General features: G+C 45.6%; 1 long non-coding RNA gene across 2 annotated transcripts; it reads right to left on the bottom strand.

Annotated features, from left to right (window-relative positions):
- Positions 1-557: 557 nt before the first annotated feature.
- Positions 558-21395, bottom strand: LOC132210123 (uncharacterized). Of its 2 annotated transcripts, none has more exons than XR_009446323.1 (4): positions 21194-21395; positions 18162-18314; positions 15546-15640; positions 558-4400 (listed from the first exon to the last, which is right to left on the bottom strand). It is a non-coding gene; the product is annotated as an uncharacterized LOC132210123 (long non-coding RNA). The 2 variants fall into 2 exon arrangements; XR_009446324.1 differs by lacking the exon at positions 558-4400 and adding an exon at positions 8773-9958.
- Positions 21396-21704: the final 309 nt, after the last annotated feature.

Here is a 21704-nt window from a genome sequence, read left to right as displayed (position 1 = left end):
ATTTTAAATGTAACAGGAAATTATATTTTATGTAAACACTGTTTAATCATGGGGTATGCAGAATGATAAAATTGTTCATATATGCACAGGATATTTAGAATTAAAAGCAGACGAAGATTTCAAAATAACAAGGTTTAGAGCTGGATGAACACAACAGGCCAAGCAGCATCTTAGGGACAGAAAAGCTGACATTTCGGGATTTCAAAATGTTAAGTGTATAGGGATTTTACAGGATAATAATAGTAGGGATATAGTTCACCCTCAGCTGGTGCAGAGATGAGGGGCTGAGTGACATCCATCTTTGCTGTAATTATTCTGAGATTTGTATGAAAAGTTTTCAGAGCCTGAGGGGAAACACTTTCAGTGAAGGGCCCAGATTGTGCCATCATGAGTAATCTATTTCTGTTGTCTCATGAAGTGCAGCTGCCTCGGAAATTTATTTTCAATCAAAATCGATTTCCTAAAATTCATGCATTGAGGACGATATTCACAAAATGTTTTTTAATAAACAGGCACTGAGGTAACACACGTGTAACCAGTCCAATGGCTCTCACAGAATCAGGAATGGACGATATTGTCCAAATATAACCAAGTTCAACATCCAGACCTATCAAGAAAAGCAAAATTCTGGAGATTAAGGAAACCTGAAATAGAAGTTGGTGGAGAAACGCAATATATGAGGTAACATCAGGAGACAGATTTTGAGTTAACAGATCTAGTCTGTTATGAATCTGTTCTGAAAAATAGTAATATTGCAGATGCTGCTAGATATGATAATTTTTAACCAGCATTTCTTTCCTTTCTTTTCACTGTCACAATTTGTCTGATCTGAATCGAAACAGTGAAGCTGCCATTTGAGCTGCCCTTCAAGTATTTGTGAATGGTCATTAAAGGAAACATTGCAAAGTTTCTTTAATAAAGATCCCAAGTATCGATGGCATGTTACATTGATATTAATTGCCATGAAAAATTTGAACTCAGTGGCACTGATATCGCACAATCAGTCCTCTTATAGAAAACGATGCGGATCCTTAACTCAATGTCATACCATGCTCCTGACATTGCTGGGGTTACACTCATCCAGCAAAGTCTTACCTTTCTGAGACTTTGGGCTCAACTTTGAAAACATAAACTATCTTGATATTTTTAATAGGACACACTCAAGCATGGGTTTTAGCAGGCACGAGCAAAGGCTGAGTGTATTTGTCATCACCAATACCTCTGGAGAAAGTAACAGCGAGCTACCTTCCTGAAACACTTCCAATCCAAATGGTGCAGACATACACACCGAGCTGTTTGTTAGGGATTCCAAGATTTTTTTTTCAATACATTATAGTCAAAGAACAGCAATTTAGTGCCTATCCAGGATGACAAGTGACTTGAATGACAACTTTCAGAGATTGATTTTCCCATTGTCCAGTCGAGGACATTACCAGTGCAGGATTGTCTCCAATTCACATTGATCACATTTTTGTTCAGGGTCGTTGATGCCACAATGAGTGAAGTAACATGGTTGGCATGGGAAGTTACTCTGATCTCACTTCAAATGATGATGGAATGCACTGCTTAGAAGAGTGGTTGAGGCAGGTAACATCCCAAACTTTAAATGCATTTGGATCAGCACCTGGTCGTGCAGTCTCAATGGGCCTTTTCTCAATTAAGTGATTCTATGTGGTAGCAGCCATGAAAGGTCTGATATATTCCGAAGTACTAGCCAATGGCGCTTGTTTGTCTGTTCCATCAACTGTGCTCAGAAAGTTTGTCAGAACAGCATCACTCATACAGTATCAGCACTTACTCAGCCTGGGACAGCCCAGCCGTCTCTGAAACATCCAGAATTTTTCAAATTGTAGTGCAAGATTATTCCAGCTGTTTATCACCATTATTTTAATGAAACCAATAAAATGGATACAGCTTTCTCTTCATTAGAATAAAGTATTTTAGCTGCTATGGTGTCATTCCTCAAAAGATGAATAAATGCCTTCTTCCCAAGTACACACTTTGAGAATGTATTTGTTTTCCTGCTGGTTCTTAATCCCCACTCCCCTCCAGTGCTGTTTCCACGATCTGGTTCCATGTTTGTACCACTCGAATATGCATTTCCAAAGAGAACGTTTCTGTTTGAGCCAGGATTGTGAATGCTCACGAACAAACAGGCCATATTGGCAGGGGGCTAAAATATCACTGACCCAAATGTACTGAAACGGATTCCTCAGCACTGTTTCACAGTCCTCAGTTCCTGCAAAAGTCTATGTAATTATTCCAAAAGATGTGGGCACCATTCAGGTTTAGCTGATGAATGGCTAACAAGAACAGTTCTTCAATGTTGCCAGACAGGAATTATCTCCAACAGGAGGAAATCCAAAAACACAACCTTGATATTCAATGAGATAATCAACTTCCAGTGACAAGTATCCTGTGTGTAACTGTTCATCAGAAATTCACCAAATCATAGAGTCAGAAAGTTGTGAAGAATGGAAACAGAGGCTTCAGTTCACTTCATCCATACCAATTACATATACTCAATAAATCTTGTCTGATTTGCTAGCTTTTGACCCATATCCTTCTAAATCTTTCCTCATCACATACCCATCTTTTCAAATGTTGCAACTGTACCAAACTCCATTACTTCCCCTTGCATCTCATTCCACACACTCACCTCCCTCTGTGTGAAAAAGTTACGCCTGAGGTTCCTTCTAAATCTCGTCCAGCTCACCTTAAACTCGCACCCTCTAATTTTGGACTCCCCCACCCCGCTGAAAACACCTTGTCTAGATACCCTATCTATTCTCCTCCTGACTTTATAAATCTCAGTAAGTGCACCCCTCAGCCTCCGAATCTCCAGGCAAAAGCCTATTCAGTTTGTCCCTGCAGCTCAAACCTTCCAACCCGGGCAACATTTTTATGAATCTTTTCTGAACCTTTTCAATTTTCACAACATCCTTCCGATAGCAGGGAGATGAGAATTGCATGCAATATTCCAAAAGTGGCCTAACCAATGTACAGCCGCAACAGGACCTCCCAACTACTACACGCAATGCACTGGCCAATAAAGGCAAGTTGTACCAAATGCAACAGGAGTAGACTCTCAACTTTAAGGGCATTTAAATAGTCACTGGATAAACATATGGATGATAATGGAATAGTGTAGTTTAGTTGGACTTCAGATTGTTTCACATTTCAGCACAACATGGAGGGCCGAAGGGCCTGTACTGCACTATAATATTCTATGTTCTATGTTCAATGCTTTCTTCACTATCCTATCTATCTCTGACTCCACTTTCAAGGAACTATGCGCCTGCACACCATTTCTCATTTCTCAGCAATACTCCCTAGGGCCTTACCATTTTGAGTGCAAGTTCTGCCCCAATTTGATTTCCAAAACGCAACACCTCAGATTTATTCAAATTAAATCTACCTACCATTCCTTGGTCCCTTGTCCCATCTGATCAAGATCCCATTGGACTCTGAAGTAACCTTTTTCAGTGTCCACTACATTTCCAATTTGGTGAACTTCTAGCTGGAAGTTTTCAAGGTCAACTAATGCCGGTCTAGCTACATTAAAATCTCAAATGAATTAAAAAGAAAGTATGATTTTTCCAGAAAATTATAAAGCAAGGTTAACATTTATATTGATCTTTCGAGCTAATTGCTGTCTTTGATGTTCTGGGATATATTTGCAAAATGTAGTTCATACATAATGTGAAGAAAAAGACAAATCACAGCTCAGGTCACAGATATTACAAGACAATGCAGCACTTGAGAAGCAGCTGGAGGAGCATTCAAAACGCCATGCCTCGTGGCTGTAGGCTTCAAGATAAGTGTGATTAATGTAGTTTTGTTTTTTTTAGTGTAATAGACATGTTGAGCTGAAGGTCCTGTTTTTATGCTGAATGACTCTCTAACCTTAATTTTCGAAAACAGAAAATGCAGTCTCACAATTTCCACACGTTGTGAGCATCACGTGTTGAGTATTACAATCTCCAAGACCACACAGAACCCTGGCTTGGATCTGTATCTTTGTCCATTCACTGACACTTCTTCAGAATCCTGAACATCTCGATGAAACATATATTAGTGTCTCTGGGTTTCACCATCATATTCTGAATGGAAATTAGACAGAGGCAATAAATGCTGGTCTTACCAACAAAACTCATCCCACCAGAACAAATAAAAGTAATCTGTACTATTAAAGACATATATTCAGCCCAATCTGTTTACGAAAGCAGTTTTAATGAGATTTTAACTTTCTTCTATGTCTCTGATCTTTCTGAAAAACCATGAAACTTTCCTGAGTATTTTCATAGTGTCGTTTAAAAATCGTATTTGGAAGTTGTACCCATCATTCTGAAAGTGACAGCCTTCGTGGCCGTGTGAATTCTCTCATTATTTTCCCGTATCTAAAGACAATAGAAATGTAGAAACTTGGATCAGGAGTAAGTGATTAGAAAAATCAAACCGAGCCCACATTAGTGTGTCATTCTTAGTCAAGAATCTGTCTGCCTCTCCCTTAAGAATATTCAATGATTTATCCTAAATCTCTTTCTTGAAAGACTTCCATAAACACACAAGCCTTTTAAAGGGTAAAAGAAATAAGTCACCATTGTCTAAGTGAGATATTCTCCAGTTTTAAAGTCCATCCATCCATGGTAATCTCTTGCACAAATGGAAATAATGTTTCAGCATTCAACTTGAAAAGACTGCTCAGAACATTTTGGGTTTAAACAAGATCGTGTGTCATTCGCCTAAAGTCCAATAAATCCAGGGCCAGCCTGGTCACGATTTCCTCTGAAGATAAATACTTCTCACAGAAATCAGTTCAGTGATTCATCTCTGAATGGGTTCTGATTTCATCATGCCCACAGCTCTCTCAATGCAGTCTCACCATTACTCTGGAAAAGTGTCCAAAAACTGCCCTCTTCGGCCTTGAAACTGCTCGACCACATCCTGAAGCAAACCAGGTACTACAGCCACGTTATCTTCCTTAGTACATGCCTACGGAACCAGATCATCCCCATTGGACTAGAGTCCACATTCAAGCCTTCCCAATTTGGCCCCAAACGTGACAATGTCTACATTCAGAACATAAAGTCCCTTCAGAAGCATTTCTCCCTGCGAATCCTGAAACACACACTCGCAGCAATGCGACGGCATCTGCAGACACTACAATCAAACCCACCCCATCTTAGAGCCTCCCTCTTCCAGACCTGCAAAGGACCTCTCCTGTTTTTTATTCTTCGTACAATCCACATCCTGAACTCACAATTCTACTCAGCTTGAGTGGGCAGAAAAACCGTAAGTACAGTAAACGTCCTGGTACCTACCATCCAAAATGGGCTTCCTCCACCTCCCAAATCCCCAACAATGTGCCCGCCAGCATTGGCCATGTGGCCACTGTCAGAGCCACCAGGGATGACATCACATCCTCTGCTGCAGGATACACCACTTCCAGGGCAGCGAATGATACTGCCTCCATTTCTGAGTCCAACACCATAGACACTAAGGACACACCTACCGTCACCGCTGCTGCCACCTCCTACCCCGCTCCGCCCACTACCAATGCATCTCCTCCCACCATCCCCAAAGCAACTCTGTCCAAAGCTGACGCAACCACGCCCAGAGCCATCACAGCCAGCAGCTCCAGAGGTGACAGCAACACCGAACCCTGCCGAGTCTTCACCATCCCCACAGACGTCCCCCTTCCTGAGGATGAATGGTCAGTCCTCAGTAAAGTGCTCACCTTTGACCCCCTCCACCCCACATCGAATACCTTGGACATTGAGCAGTTTTTCCGCCGCCTCTGCCTCCACGCTTACTTCTTTAACCGTGAGCCTAACCCTCCCTCTACCGAGCCCTTCACCCGCCTCCAACGCATCCCCTCCTCCTGGACACCACCCCAACGCCTCCTACCATCCCTCGACTTCTTCATCACCAACTGACATCGTGACATCAAACGCCTCAACCTCTCCACCCCTCTCACCCACTCCAACCTCTTCCCTGCAGAATGGGCAGCCCACCACTCCAATCCCAAAGTTACCATAAAACCCACGGACAAGGGAGGTGCAGCTGTACTATGGTGCACTGACCTCTACATCGACAAGCTTACACATCAACTCTCCAACACCACCTCCTCCTGCCCCCTTGATCATGACCCCACATCCAACCACCATCTCCCAAGCCATCCACAACCTCATCACCTCAGGTGGCCTCCTACCCACAGCCTACAACCTCATTATTCCCCAACACTGCAACGGCCACTTTTATCTCCTTCCCAAAATCCACCAACCTGCCTGCCCTAGTCGACCCATTGTCTCCACCTGCTTGTGCCCCACCGAACTTATCTACCCCAAATTGGACTTCATTTTTTCACCTTTAGTCCAGGAACTCCCTACCTACGTCTGTAACACCACCCGCATTCTCCATCTCCTCCAGAACTTACATTACACCGGTCCCCAACACCTCATCTTTACCACGGACGTCCAGTCTCTATACACCTGCATTTCCCATACAGATTGCCTTAAGGCCATCCGCTTCTTTCTGTCCCGCAGGTCCAACCAGTCCCCCTCCACTGACACCCCCAAGCTATGCCTGTCTCTTTGTAGGTTTCGTGGAACAGTCCCTCTTCCATACCTACACTGGCCCTAAACTCCACCTCTTCTTCCATTACATTGACGACTGCATTGACGCCACCTCATGCATCCACAAGGAACTCAAACAGTTCATCCACTTCACTGACACCTTCCACCCGACCCCTAAGTTCACCTGGACAATCTCTACTACCTGTCACTCCTTCCTGGACCTCTCTGTCTCCATCTCCGGCAACCGCCTAGAAACCGATATCCATTTCAAACCCACTGACTCCCACTGCTACCTGGAATACACCTCCTCCCACCTACCTTCCTGCAAAAATGCCATCCCCTATTCCCAATTCCGATGCATCTGCTCCCAGGATGTGGAATTCCACCCCCCCGTACATCTCAGATCCCTGTTTTACAAGGACCGCAACCTCCTCCCTCAGCGTTCGGAGAACTCCCTCGATCGTGTGTCCCGCCTTTCCTGCAAATCATCCCTCACGCCCCGTCCCCGCCCTTATCTGCTTTCCATACGGACCACTGTCTCCATGACTCTCTTGTCCACTCCACACTACCCTCCAGCCCCAGCACACCTGGCACTTTTCCCTGGAACTGCAGAAAGTGTTCCACCTGCCGTACACCTTCCCCTCACCTCCATTCCAGGCCCCACATCTGCATCCGCTGTTCCCGTTGTGGCTCCTACATTGGGGAAACCAAGCGGAGATTGGGGGCAAGTTTGCAGATCACCTATGCTCGGTTCACACAAAACAACTCCCCCTCCCATTCCACAAATGATATGACCATCCTGGGCCTCCTGCAGTGCCACAACGCTGCTACCCGAAGGTTGCAGGAACAGCAACTCATATTCCGCTTGGGAACCCTGCAGCTCAATGGTATCAATGTGGATTTCACAAGCTTCAAAATCTCACCTCCCCCACTGCATCCCAAAGCCAGCCCAGCTCGTCCCAGCCTCCCTAACCTGTTCTTCCTCTCACCTATCCCCTCCTCCCACCTCAAGCCACACCCCCATCTCCTACCTACAAACCTCATCCTGCCCGCTTGACCTGTCCCCTCCCTACCTCTACTCACTTCTGCTGGTTCCATCCCTGCCTCTTTGACCTGTCTGTCTCCTCTCTACCTACCTTCTCCTCTCTCCATCTTCTTTCCGCCTCCCCTCTCTCCCTATTTATCTCATAACCATCTCCCCTTCCCCAATTCTGAAGAAGGGTTCAGGCCTGAAAAGTCAGCTTTCCTGCTCGTCTGATGCTGCTTGGCCTGTGGTGTTCATCCAGCTCCACACCGTGTTATCTCAGGTTCTCCAGCATCTGCAGTTACTTGCATCGCCGTCCCTCTCTCCTCCCTCATTGGTTGGAAGAATAACCCTGCCCACCCACCGCACGAATGACGTGAACAAAAACAAAGCCCCGCGGGTCTGGCAGCATCTGTGACGGAGGAAACAGATTTAACGGTATCAGAGATAATGGGAACTGCAGATGCTGGAGATTTAACGGTGATCCTTCCTTGGAACTGTGGCCCACCGTCGTCCTCTGATTGGTTGGAGGTGAAGCATTTCCGGTGCCTTTCCTTTCGTTACGCCTCTTGATTACTATTGGTCGTTAGATGTCAAACCACCGTGGTCAGCTGTGGAGCATGCGCACAGCTAAATTGTAATTGTGAGCATGCGTGCTGGGAACGATAGCCGGAATGAAATGGTCCTCCATGGAGCTAGAAACAGTGAGTACAGGATAAAGTGGAGGGCAGCTTCGGTGCTGTATTTCAGCAAGAGGGCTGCATGAGTATAGGTGGGGAGGTAGGCAGGGGATAGGTCCGTCCAGGGAAGACGACAGGTCAAGAAGGTGGGATGCAGTTAGTAGGTAAGAAATGGAGGTGCGGCTTGGGGTGGGAGGAGGGGGATGAGTGAGAGGAAGAACAGGTTAGGAAGGCAGAGACAGGCAGTGCTGGTTTTGGGATGCAGTGCGGGGAGGGGGAAGCGCTGGGCTGGTTGTGTGGTGCACTGGGCGGAGGGGACGAACTGGCTCTTCCCCTCCCGCCACTGCATCCCAAAACCAGTCCAGCCTGTCTCTGCCTCCCTAACCCATCCCTTCCTCCCACTCCAAGCCACACCTCCACTTCCTACCTACTAAACTCATCCCACCTCCTTGACCTGTCTGTCTTCCCTGGACTGACCTCTCACCTCCCTACCTCCCCACTCCACCTAGCAGGCCAAGCAGCATCTCAGGCGCACAAAAGCTGATGTTTCAGGCCGAGACCCTTCGAGGCCCGAAACATCAGCTTTTGTGCTCCCGAGATGCTGGAAATCCTGCTGTGTTTCTCCAGCTCCACACTTTGTTATTCTGGATTCTCCAGCATCTGCAGTTCCCATTATCACTGATACTATTTTTGATTCTACTGTTAGCTATATTCAAACCAATCAACTAATTCAGAAATTTGCTGGTAGTTAACCAGTCCTGATGAACCAGAAAATCCCTTTTCACATACCGTGCAGATGGATAGTCTTTAGGCAGTGTGAATGTTTTGTGACAATGTGACTATTTTCAAGCTCTACCTTACACAACTGTTACAATACCAGCACCTCTAAGTGAGCAGGGATCGGTAACATCAGTACAAATAGTCCAAAACCATGGCTCATTTGACAGTGAGAGTGACAGCAAAGTTCTTCAACTGTGGTTGTCTGTGAACTTGCTGGTGTGTTAACAGTTTGGATGACAATGAATCCCTTCCCACACTCAGAGCTCATGAAAGGTCTCTCCCCAGAGTGAACACGCTGGTGTATCAGCGGGGAATTCGAGTCAGCAAAGCCTTTCCCTGACGCAGAACAGGACAATGGTCTCTCTCCAGTGTGACTCTGGTGGTCCGTTTCTAGCTGGGATGGATGAAGAAATTCCTTCCTGCAATCTGCACATTTCCACAGTCTCTCCCCAGTGTCACTGCACTAGTGTTCAGACATTTCAGATGAATCTTCTCAGACCATGTGTGCTTCTCCCCAATGTGAGTGCTGCTTTTTCCTTCAATGTTCAAAATCCTGAGATAATTGTGTTGTGATAAACAAAGTGACCATCAGACCTGGATGTGGACCTGCTTAAATTCTCCAATGACAGACTATACTTTCAAACAGAAAGTAAGTGCAGCGAGTAAGAAATAAGAAGGACACACAGATTGTGAAATTGAGAAATTCTCTGGACTTTGTAGAGCAACACTTGGGGAATATGCTGGATCACCATCAGAACAAATTCATTCACAAATATGCTCCAGGTAAGGGATCCAGTCAGTGTTTGCATAAAACTACCAAAAGAGAGAGAGAGGTGGGAGAGCCAGGGAGGAAGGACAGTCATTGTATAGATCTGTAGCTCAATCTTTCGAGCCCTCTGAAAGACAAAGAATAGTGCAGAAGTAAAATTGTGGAAATCTGAAATGAAAACAAAAAAATGCTTAGTCAGAGTTGTACAGCACAAAACAATCCCTTTGGTCCCAATTGTTCACGCTGACCAGATATCCCAAATTAATCTAATCCCATTAGCAAGCATTTGACCTATATTCTTCTACACCCTTCCTATTTACGTATCCATCCAGATGCCTCTTAAATGTTGTAACTGTACCATCTTCCACCAGTTCCTCTGGCAGCTCATTCTACATAGGCACCACCCACTTTCCCTTAAAAAAACACAAATTTGCTCGAAAAGCTCAGCAGGCCTGGTAGCATCTGTGGAGGAGGAAAAAAAAAAGTTAATGTGTTGGGGCCAGTGACCCTCAGAACCCAAAACTCTTCTCTCCTCCACAGATACTGCCAAACCTGCTGAGCTTTTCTAGCATTTTTTTTTCCAGACTTACAGCATCTGCAGTTCTTTTCGTTCCCTTTTAAAAAAAAAACTTTCCCTCTCAGCTTAAGCCAGTGTTATAAGTTCTAGTCTCCCTTAACCTGGGAAACAATCTTGGCCATTCACCCTACGCCCACCATAACTTTATTAACCTCTATAAATTCACCCCTCAGCCTTCAATGCTCCAGGGAATATAGCCCCAGTATATTCAGCCTCTCCCTACAACTCAAAACTTCCACCTCTTGCAACATCCTTGTAAATCTTTTCTGCACCCTGCCAAGTTTAACAGCATCATTCCTATGGCAGGGAGACCAGAACTGAACAGTATTCCAAAAGCAGCATAATCAATGTCTTGTTCAGCCTATAACATGACCTCCAACTCCTACACTCAATGCACTGACCAATAAATGCAAGCACAGCAAATATCATCTTCACTACCTTCTGTACCTGCAATTCACCTTCAAAGAACTGTGCACCTGCACCCCAAGGAGTCTCTGTTGTGTAATAGTCCCCAGGGCCTCATCATTAACTGTTTAAGCCCTGCCCTGATTTTCATTACCATAATGCAATCACTCATATTTACCTGAGCTCAACTTATTTCTATCACTCCTCAGCCCATCATCAACCCATCTGATTACATTCCCATTGTACTTGGGAGGTAAACTCCTTTGCTGTCTACTACAACAACAATTTTAGTGTCATTTGCAAGCTTACTAACCATTCCTCCAATATTCATTCCACATGATTTGTATCAATGATTAAAAAAGCAGTGGACCCAGCACCAATCATTGCAGCACACTGCTGTTCATAGTCCTCGAGACTGAAAAAAACCCTCCCCCGACCCCGCCATAATCCTGTTTCCTACTTTCATGCCAATTTTGTTTCAAATAGCTAACTCTCCCTGGATCCCATTTGATCTAATCTTGCTAACCAGTCTGTCATGTGGAGCTTTGGTGAATGCCTTGCTGAAGTCCATAATAGACAGTGTCCACTGCTTTGCCTTCTTCAATCTTCTTTGTCACTTCTTCAAATAAACTCAGTCAAGTTAGTGAGACAAGATTTCCTACTCACAATACCATGTTGACTATCCCTAATCAGTCTTTGCTTCTCCAAACACATGCAAATCCTGTCCCTCTGAATCCCCTCCAGCAATTTACCCACCACTGACATCAGGCTCAATGGTCGATGGTCCTCTAGCTTTTCCTTAAAGAAAAGCACCACATTAGCCACCCGGCCTTCTGGCACTTCACTAGTGTCAATGATACAAATACCTCAGCAAGGGCCCAGCAATTACTTCCCCAGCTTCTCCCAGAGTTTGTGGATAACACCTGATCAGGTGCCAGGGACCTATCCACCTTTATGCATTTTAAGACATCCAGCACCTAGACCTCTGTAAAAATGGACACTTTTCACAACTCATTATGTATGTTTCAAGTTCTCTCACTTCCGTATCCTTCTCTGCAGTAATTATTAATGCGAAATACTCATTCACTATCTCAGCCTGCAGTTCCACACAGACAGCCTTGTTGATCTTTAAAGGGGCCCTATTTTCTCCCTTGTTGCTTTTTTGTCCGAAATGTAGTTTCAGAATCTCTTGGGACTCGTCTTAACCTTATTTGCCAAAGATGGCTCATGTCTGCTTTTCACCTTCCCAATTTCCCTGGAGTGTACTCCTACTGCCCCTATACTTCGAAGGATTGACCCAATTCCTGCTGTCAATACCCGACATGTGCTGCCTTCTTTTTCTTGACCAGAGCCTCAATTTCTCCAGTCAGCCAGTATCCCCTACATTTACCAGCCTTGCCCTTCACATGAACAGAAACATATCGTGTCTGGGCTCTCCTTATTTTTGTTTTGAGGGCCTCCCACTTTCTAAACATTCCTTGACCTGCATATTACCTTTTGCAAGTTCTTGCTCATTAATGTCAAAGTTAGCCTTACTCCAATTTAATATACATTTCAAAATTCTAAATATGTAAGTTTTATATTTAGACTGATCACATCTGCCTGCATCTGGCACATACTCCTCTAAACTTCTCTTATCTATGTTTAAAAGACATTTGAATAAGGACAATGTGACTGTACCTATATCTGCCACTTCCTCTGAAAGTTTGTTCCACACATGGACAACTCCGTAAAAATATCCCTCATGTCTTTTTAAATGTCTTTCTCCTCTCGCCTTACACACATGTCCCCTTGTCTTGAAATCACCCAACCTTGGGAATAAACCCTTGCTATTCGCATCATCTGTGCCCTCATGATTTTATGAACGTCTAAGGCCACTCCTTAACCCATTATGCTCCAGTGAGAAAAGTCCTAGCTTTGACTGTCTATTTGATAATCAAGCCCTCCAATCCTGGCAACATCCCAGCAAGTCTATTCTGAAGTGTCTCCAGTTTAATAATAATGTCCTTCTTGTAATAGGGCGATCAGAGCTGCACGTAATACCTCAAATGAAGCCTAAACAATGTCCTATACAACCTGAACATAACATCCCAACTCAGACACAAAAGGTCTCAGCAAGGAAAGCAAGTGTTCTAAACAACATATTAACCAGCCTGTCTACATAACCTTCAAAGAATTATGTACCTGAATCTCAGCATTTCGCTGTGCCACAACACGACCCTGGGTGCAACCATCAATTGTGCAAGTCCTACCCCTTGCTCATTTTACCAAAATACAATGTCTCACATTTATTCAAATTGAACTTCATCCTCCACTCCTCAACCCATTGACATAATTGATCATGATCTCACTGTCATCTTAGATAACCTTCACTAACCACTAATTCTAGTATCATCTGCAAACTTACTAATCTTGTCCCTTACATTCTCATCCATATCGTTAATCTAAATGAGAAACAAAAGTGGCCCCTGCACCAATTGCTGTGGAACACACTGGTCACAGAACTCCACTCTGAAAAATCCCACAACACCACATTCTCTCCGACAACTAAGCCAATTCCGCTTCCAATTAGCGAGCTCTTCCTGAATCACATGTGATCTAACTTTACTCATTAAATCTACCATGTGGAACCATGTCAAAGGCTTCACTCTCACTTTGGAGGTGCTGCAAATCTGACCCATTTACCCTGCCATTTGTCCATCATTCCTTGAAAAGTTAAATCCCAACTCTCTTTTGAGAATAACTGCGAAATCTGCATCCAGCTGCCATTCAGACTGTTCCAGGGCCTGGGAACTTGCTGAGTCAAACAATCTTCACATTTTCACGCTGCATTATTTGCCAATTAGCTGAATGTTCATTCTACAGTTACCAAACATTGCTACAATGGAGAATTATCTCAGCTTCTGTTAGCTCTCTCCAAACCAGAGACCCACCATAATTTTAATTGATTTATGGGATGTGGTCTTTGCTGCACAGACTAATATTGATTGCCCATTTTTATTCAATTTGGAGAAAGTGGTACTTTCTATTACTGCTGCACTCCATGTGCTGTAAGTACACCACTGTGCTGTTTGGATGATAATCCGCCCTGGAGCCTCACTACCCTCCCTATTGCAGGAATCATACCTCAAACCTCACTACCCACCTGATCATGCCCTCGAGCCTCACTACCTGCATTACTGCAGGCATCACCCTTGAGCCTCAACACGCTTCACATCTCTGGAATCCCTCTCCAGCCTCACTACCTGCCTATCGTTGGAATCCCCCACTAGCCTCATAACTCTCACCATCTATTCAGATTCCTCCAGTCTCACAAACCACCTTATCTCTAATCTCCTCCAGCCCACAAACCTTTCGCTCTATAATTGTCTTCAGCCTCACAAACCTCCCTTTGTCTGAGGTCTCCTCCAGCCTCACAATCTTCCCCATTTCTGTAATCTTATCCAAGCTCACTTTTCCCTATTTTTGTAATCTTCTCCGGTCTCAGAACCCTTCCTGTCTCTAATATCAGCCTCACAAATGGATGATACAAGAACGATATTTCTTTCCTCTAATACAATCCTTATTTTTATACACCCACTTGATGGCGGTGCTTTCACTTTCCTGGGCTTCAGGCCCCAGAATTGAGGTAAACCGCATTACGTCTATACCTTCCTTTTCTCCCGAAAATACTGACCAATCATGAGCCATTTATTCTATTAGCTCATATTCTGAAATGACTTGAAATATTGCTGGGTATCTTCCTATGTGAACTGCCTCGGAGGTCTACAGTACAGAAAAAGGCTTTGTGCCCCATCCAGCCAGTGCCGGTTAAAAACCACCTAACCGTTCTAATCTAATTTTCCAGAACTTGGCCCGTAGACTTGTCTGTGTTGGCATCACAAGTGTGCATCTAAATATGCCTTAAACGCTATGAGGATCTCTGTGCCTACCACCCTCACAGACAGTGAGGTTCAGTGCCATTGTCGCAGCATGATGACATCACAGACAGGAACAGAGACGAGCTGAGTCTGTGCAAACCAAAGATCCCCCACACACTGAAGGACGGGAGGGTCCCTGATAGGGGGCAGAGGAGATTTAACAGAATGGTTTGTAGGGAGAGGGTTTTTAGTTGCATGGTTAGGGCTGTTTTTATTATAATTTCATGTGACTTAGACATTGCTGGTACATATTGAGAATAACCATCTACAATAGATGGACTCTCCTTCTCAACCTCTCCCCTCGCCTGGGGTGCGGTAATCTTCAGGTTAAACCAGCCCTATAGTCAGGTAGGACAATGGTGACTTTACCTTAGGCATAGTGATGCCACTGTGCCTCAGTGGTGCAGAGGGGAATGTTGCATGTGGTGGATGGGACACCACTCTGACACTGCTTCACCTGGAGGATGTTACCTTTCTTTAATATTGTTAGGGCTGTACTCATGCAGGGAAGTGGAAAATGTTCCAACACAATCCGGATGAGTGCCTTACACACAGGAAACAAAAAGTCATTGGGGAATCAGGTGCTTGGAGAAAATAAGATTGATCTCCCTGGAACAAAGGATTTTGAGGGGACCTTTGATAGGCGGTGTTTACAAAAGATAACATTAGGACGGCAAAACGTACACTCAACTGGCCATAAGAAAGGACTACAGGACATCTCTTGAAAGTCGTAGGAAAGATCTATTGAGAGAATGGAGTAATGAGAGAAATTTTACACGGCAAATGGGAACGAGCAGGAACACAATACTCACACACAATGCGAATATCCAGGTGCTGATGAATTAAGTAATTCTGTCAGTTTTGTGTTACAATTGAGCTTCCCACCTGAAAGTCCACTTGTAATATCCTGTAACACAAATTCATAAAATACATCACTGACAGTCGGTTAGAAATTCACAACATCCCCTCCTCCTGGCCAAGGATAACTGTGCATTGTTCCTGCTGCACATTATTCCTTGTGGGGGTCCACAGCTGATTCGGGGGAATAGCATAGTGCTATTCCGACCAGATTATTTGACCTGGGAGTACTCAACATTGACTCTGACGCCTGGAAGTCTCATGGCTCCTGCTGATTACGATGTACCATCCTCCCTCTGTTGATAAATCGGCAGCAGTATTATCGCTAGATTATTGATCCAGAGACCGAGATAACATTCTGGGGACCTGGGTTCGAATCCTGCCATGGCAGATGGTGAAAATTGAATTACATAATGATCTGAAATTAAGAGTCTACTGATGACCATTGCCAATTATCAGGAAAGACCCATCTGGTTCGCTTATGTCCTTTCAGGAAATTTGCCATCCTTACCTGGTCTGGATGACATGTGACTCCAAAACATAGCGATGTGGTTGACTCTTTATTGCCTTCCAGGTAATAAATGCTGGTGCAGCCAGCAATTTCCACATCCCAAGAGTGAATTTTAATAAACAAAAAACTCCTCCATGTTGAACAGCTCTTGGAGAAAGCACTGAGAGTGTGAATAGCACTAAATGTACTCAACGTCCACCTTCAGGAGTAGTTTGCAGGAGGATTACCAATCAGGCTAGTCGCGTCCTAAAGGACAAAGCTGCCTGGCTGGGACTGCAGGAGGTGGTGACGCACCAAACGGGGAAAACATAGCTGCTCTCATCATCACCAATTTCCCAGCTGCAGAGGCATCTGTCTGTGACAGAATTGATAACAGCCACCACCGCACACTCCTGTGGAAACAAAGCCTCATCTTAAACTTGATAATACCACCCCCCCCCCCATTGTGTTGGGTGGCACGAACTTTGGCTGAAAGGAACAGACTTGGAACAGACACAGGAACTCCAAACTTGATATCTATGAGGCTTTGAGAGAGACAACAGTAGCAGACCTTCTCCAGCACAATCTGTAACCTAATGTCCCAGCATACCCAAGAGTCAGCCATTGCCATTGACCCACGAGACAAACACTGGTTGAATGGAATAGTATCGGAGTACATGCCAAGAACAGCACAAGGCAGACTTAAAAATAAGGTGCCAACCTGGTAAAACTACCAAACAGGACTATCTGCATGCCAAATAACATAAGCAGCAAGAGTTAGAGCTAAGCCACCCCATAACCAATAGATGAGATGTAAGCTCTGCAGTTCTGTCACACCCAGTCGTGAATGGTGATGAACAATTAAACAACTCACTGGAGGAAGCATGCCAAAAATCCCCATCCTTACTGACAGAGGAGCCCAACCTATCCATGCAAAAGATAAGAGTGCAGCAATCTTAAGCCAGAAGTGTCAACTGGATGATCCATCTCAGCCTTCTCCAGAGGTCCCCAACAACAGAGATGTGAGTTTTCATCCAATTTGATTCATTTCAAATAATATCAATAAATGGAAGAATTGTGCAAAGGTTATGGGTCCTGACAACACTGGCAATAGTACCGATGACTAGTGCTCTAGAGCTTGCTAGCCACCAAGCCAAACTGTTTCAGTCCTGCTACAGCACTGGCATCTACTGCCAATTTGGAAAATGGCCCAGGTCTGTTCAGCACAAAAACACAGCAAATCCAACCCGACCAATTTCCCCTCAAGCAGTCTACTCTCTATCGTCAGTAAAGTGATGGAAGGTGTTGTCAACAGCAGTACTTACTCAGCAGTAACCTGCTCAGTGATACCCAGTTTGGGCCACGGCGGGCACTCAGTTCCTGATTTTATTACAGACTTGATCCACAAATTCACAAGCAGCTGAATCCCTGATGTGAGGTGAGGGTAAACAGCAGAGCCCTGCACAAAAACCACTTATTTCCACTTCAGTGACAATGACCCGACAACAACACCTCAGTTTTAGCTCATTTGCTGAACCTCTCATCTATTCCTGTGTTACCTCTAGACTTAACTATCCAAACACACTGCCAGTCGGCCTCCCACATTCAACGGCCCTGAAACCTCACGAATATCTAAAATTCTGCTGCACACGAGTTCATTTGTACCAAGACCTGTTCATCCATCACTGCTGTGCTCCCTGACCCACAAAGACTATTTGTGAGCAACAATTTAAAATTCTCATCCTTGATTTAATTCCTGGCTGTGATGAGCCCTATCTCCCTGCACCACACAATTTTCAAGACTTCGATAATTCATTTCGTTTCAGCTCCAACAATGCGCTTTGTCATTGCTTCATGACTGGAGGCTGTTTCTACAGTTGCCAGGCAACGTGGTCTGGAATTCCCATGATAAGCCTCTTAGGTTTGCTTTCCTTCTTTAAGGAGTCAGGAAAACCTGCAAATTTGGTAACTTTTTGGTCACCTGATCTAATATGGCCTTATGTCAAAAGTTTCTGGATAATATTTTTGTGAAATTCTAAAGCATGATAAAAATACAAATTGTTTGTTGATTTGGACACACCATCAGCTCTTCAGTGTCGCTAGATGAACGATCTGAAACTTCTCAAATGACCGCATTGTGGGAGCACCTTCATCATACGAACTGCAGCAGCACACAAAAGTTAAATATCACCTTCTCCACAGGCAACAGGGCTTTGGCAACGATCGCTGGCATCTGTGGAAGGAGAAACAGAGCAAATGTTGAAGTGCAAATTTAATGACGAGAATAAAAATGCTGTCGAATTTGGTGGTCTGAAATGGAAGAAAAATGCACTCTCTTTCTGGGAAATATTTCCTGGCTGTAAAAGATACCATTCAAAAATTAATCTGGTAAGACAGCAGCAGATGGTGAGGGGTGGGCAGCAATGGAAAATTTATTTACAAAAAAGGTAAAGGAATTAACAGTAAAATACTGCAGAGATCAAATATACCCATCATTAGAGACCGACACCGACAAAGGTGATCAGGGAGCACAGAAGTGAGTAAGAGCAGTGCGAGCTGCTATTATCCCACACTCTGGGAAAGAAATCCATAAGAAACAAACACTTGGATAAGAGATAATGGGAACTGCAGATGCTGGAGAATCCGAGACAACAAGGTGTGGAGCTGGATGGACACAGCAGGCCAAGGAGCATCTTAGGAGCAGGATAGGTGATGTTTCAGGCCTGGACCCTTTATCAGAAATGGGGGAGGGGAAAAGGATTCTGAACTAAATAGGGAGAGAGGGGGAGACAGATTGAAGATGGAGAGAGAAGATAGGTGGAGAGGAGACAGACAAGTCAAAGAGGCAGGCCAGGGAGGACTGATAGGTCAAGGCGGTGGGATGAGGTTAGTAGGCAGGAAACAGGGATGCAGCTTGAGGTGGGAGGAGGATATACGAGAGAGGAAGAACAGGTTAGGGAGGTGGGGACAGGCTGGGCTAGTTTTGGGATGCGGTTGGAGGAGGGGAGATTTTGAAGCTTGTGAAATCCACATTGACACCAATGGGCTGCAGGGTTCCCAGGCAGAATATGAGCTGCTGGTCCTGCAACCTTCGGCTGGCATCGCTGTGGCACTGCAGGAGGCCCAGGATGGACACGTCGTCTGAGGAATAGGACAGGGTGTTGAAATGGTTCGCGACTGGGAGGTGCAGTTGTTTATTGCGAACCGAGCGTAGGTGTTCCGCAAAGCCGTCCCCAAGCCTCCGCTTGGTTTCCCCGATGTAGAGGAGGCCACAACAGGTACAGTGGATGCAGTATACCACATTAGCAGATGTGCCGTTGAATATCTGCTTGATCTGAAAAGTCTTCTTCGGGCCTGGGTTGGGGGTGAGGGAGGTGGTGTGGGGGCGGGTGCAGCACTTCCTACAGTTGCGGTTGAAAGTGCCAGGTGTGGTGGGGCTGGAGGGGAGTGTGGAGCGGACACGGGAGTCATGTACAGAGCGGTCCCTCTGGAATGTCGACAAGGGTGGGGAGGGGAAAGTGTCTTTGATGGTGGGGTCAGATTGCTGATGGCCGAAGTGTCAGAAGATGATGCGTTGGATCCGGAGATTGGAGGAGTGATATGTGAGGATGAGGGGGATTCTTTTTCGGTTGTTGTTACAGGGACGGGCTGTGAGGGAGGAGTTGTTGAAAAATGCAGGAGACGCAGTGAAGGGCGTTCTCAATTACTGCCGGGGGGGAGGGCAAGTGGGGGCTGGGGTTGCGATCCTTAAAAAACAAGGACATCTGAGATGTACGGGAGTGGAACCCTGGGAGCAGATGCAGCGGAGGTGAAGGAATTGGGAATAGGAGATGGCATTTTTGCAGGACGGTAGGTGGGAAAAGGTGTATACTAGGTAGCTGTGGGAGTCAGTGGGCTCGAAATGGATATCGGTTTCTAGATGGTTGCCCAAGACAGAAACAGAGGTCCAGGAATATGAGAGAGGTGTTAGAGATGGTCCAGGTGAATTTAAGTTTGGGGTGGTAGGTACTGGGGAAGTGGACGAACTGCTCGAGCTCCTCATGGGAGCACAAGGCAGCGCTGATACAGTCATCCGTGTACTGGAGGAAGAGGTGGGGCTCAGGGCCAGTGTAGGTACGGAAGAGGAATTGTTCCAACAAAGAAGCAGGCATAGCTTGGGCCCATGCGGGTACCCACGGCCACCCTCTTTGTCTGTAGGGTGTGGGAGGAGTTGATAGAGAAGTTGTTGAGGGTGAGAATGAGTTTGGCAAAGCACCTAAGGTGGGGGTGGTCAGTGGAGGGGTACTGATCAGACCTGCAGGACGGGAAATAGCGTAGGGCTTTTTGGCCATCTGTATGGGGAATGCAGGTGCTCATGTGGTATACTGCATCCACTCTACCCTTTCTGGCCTCCTCTACATCAGGGAAACCAAGCAGAGGCTTGGGGACCACATTACAGAACTTCTACGCTCAGGTCACACGAAACAACTGCTCATCCCCACTTCCCTAACCTGTTCTTCCTCTCACCCATCCCCTCCTCTCAACTCAAGCTGCACCCCCATTTCCTACCTGCTAACCTCATCCCAACCACTTGACCTGTTGGTCCTCCCTGGACTGACCTATCCCCTCCACACCTACACTCACTTTTACCTGCTTCATCCCCACCTCTTTAACTTGTCTGTCTCCTCTCCACCTGCCTCCCCCTCTCTCCCTATTTATTTCAGCATCCCCTTCCCCTCCCGCATTTCTGAAGGGTGTAGGCCCGAAAAGGCCAGCTTTCCTGCCCCTAAGATGCTGCCTGTCCTGCTGTAGTCCTCCAGCCCCACACCTTGTTTTCTCACTTTCAGCCATTGGCGGCTGCGCATGCGCCCAGCTTGAGCTTGGCCCTTCTAGTTTTAAAGCTGCTGCGCATGCGTCCCGCGGATCATTGCCCCCAATAAAGATGGTGGCGGTCCCACAGGCCTATCGCCATCTGAGGCATTGATTTGTTTTCTGCAAACGTGAGTCTGGGAGTTTCAAACGTGTGTGTTTTCCGACGTGCACTAAGTGTTTCTAAAACTTCCAAACCCGTACGAATATCACTCCCCTCCCGCTTTCTGCCGTTTTGCTTTCTTTACCGTGTCCTGCTCTTACCTCAATTGCACAAATCTTGGTCTCAGCGAAGGAGCTAGGTCCGAAACGTCAGCTTTCCTGCTCCTCTGATGCTGCTTGACCTGCTGTGTTCATCCAGCTACACACCGTGTTATCTCAGAGTCTCTGGTATCTGCAGTTCTGGGTATCTCAGCGACTCTGGACCGCTCTCGTGGATGATCACGCGGTTTTCACCGATCGCGCCCCTTCTTCATTCCGATTGGCTAGAAGGGCAGGGACTTCCGCCCGGCCCTGCACTGCATCTCTGTGCTCATATTGGTCGCGCACTGACATCAATCACCCAGACGCCATTGTCAGCTGGAGCATGCGCAGTGCTTTGTGTTGTCATTGTCAGAAGCAAATGAACGTCGTCACAATGTTGCATTTTGAGACAAATGAGACTGAGAACTGGATGAGAAAGATTGTTACATTAGCGATCCTGGGGTTTTAATAAGTCGCTCTGAGGAAGGGGCACTGCACCCGAAACATTATCTTTTTTTTAACCTTCACAGAT

The sequence above is a fragment of the Stegostoma tigrinum genome, chromosome 11, assembly GCF_030684315.1.
Source record: "Stegostoma tigrinum isolate sSteTig4 chromosome 11, sSteTig4.hap1, whole genome shotgun sequence".
Lineage (NCBI taxonomy): Eukaryota > Metazoa > Chordata > Chondrichthyes > Orectolobiformes > Stegostomatidae > Stegostoma > Stegostoma tigrinum.
This window is presented reverse-complemented; position numbering and strand designations above follow the sequence as displayed.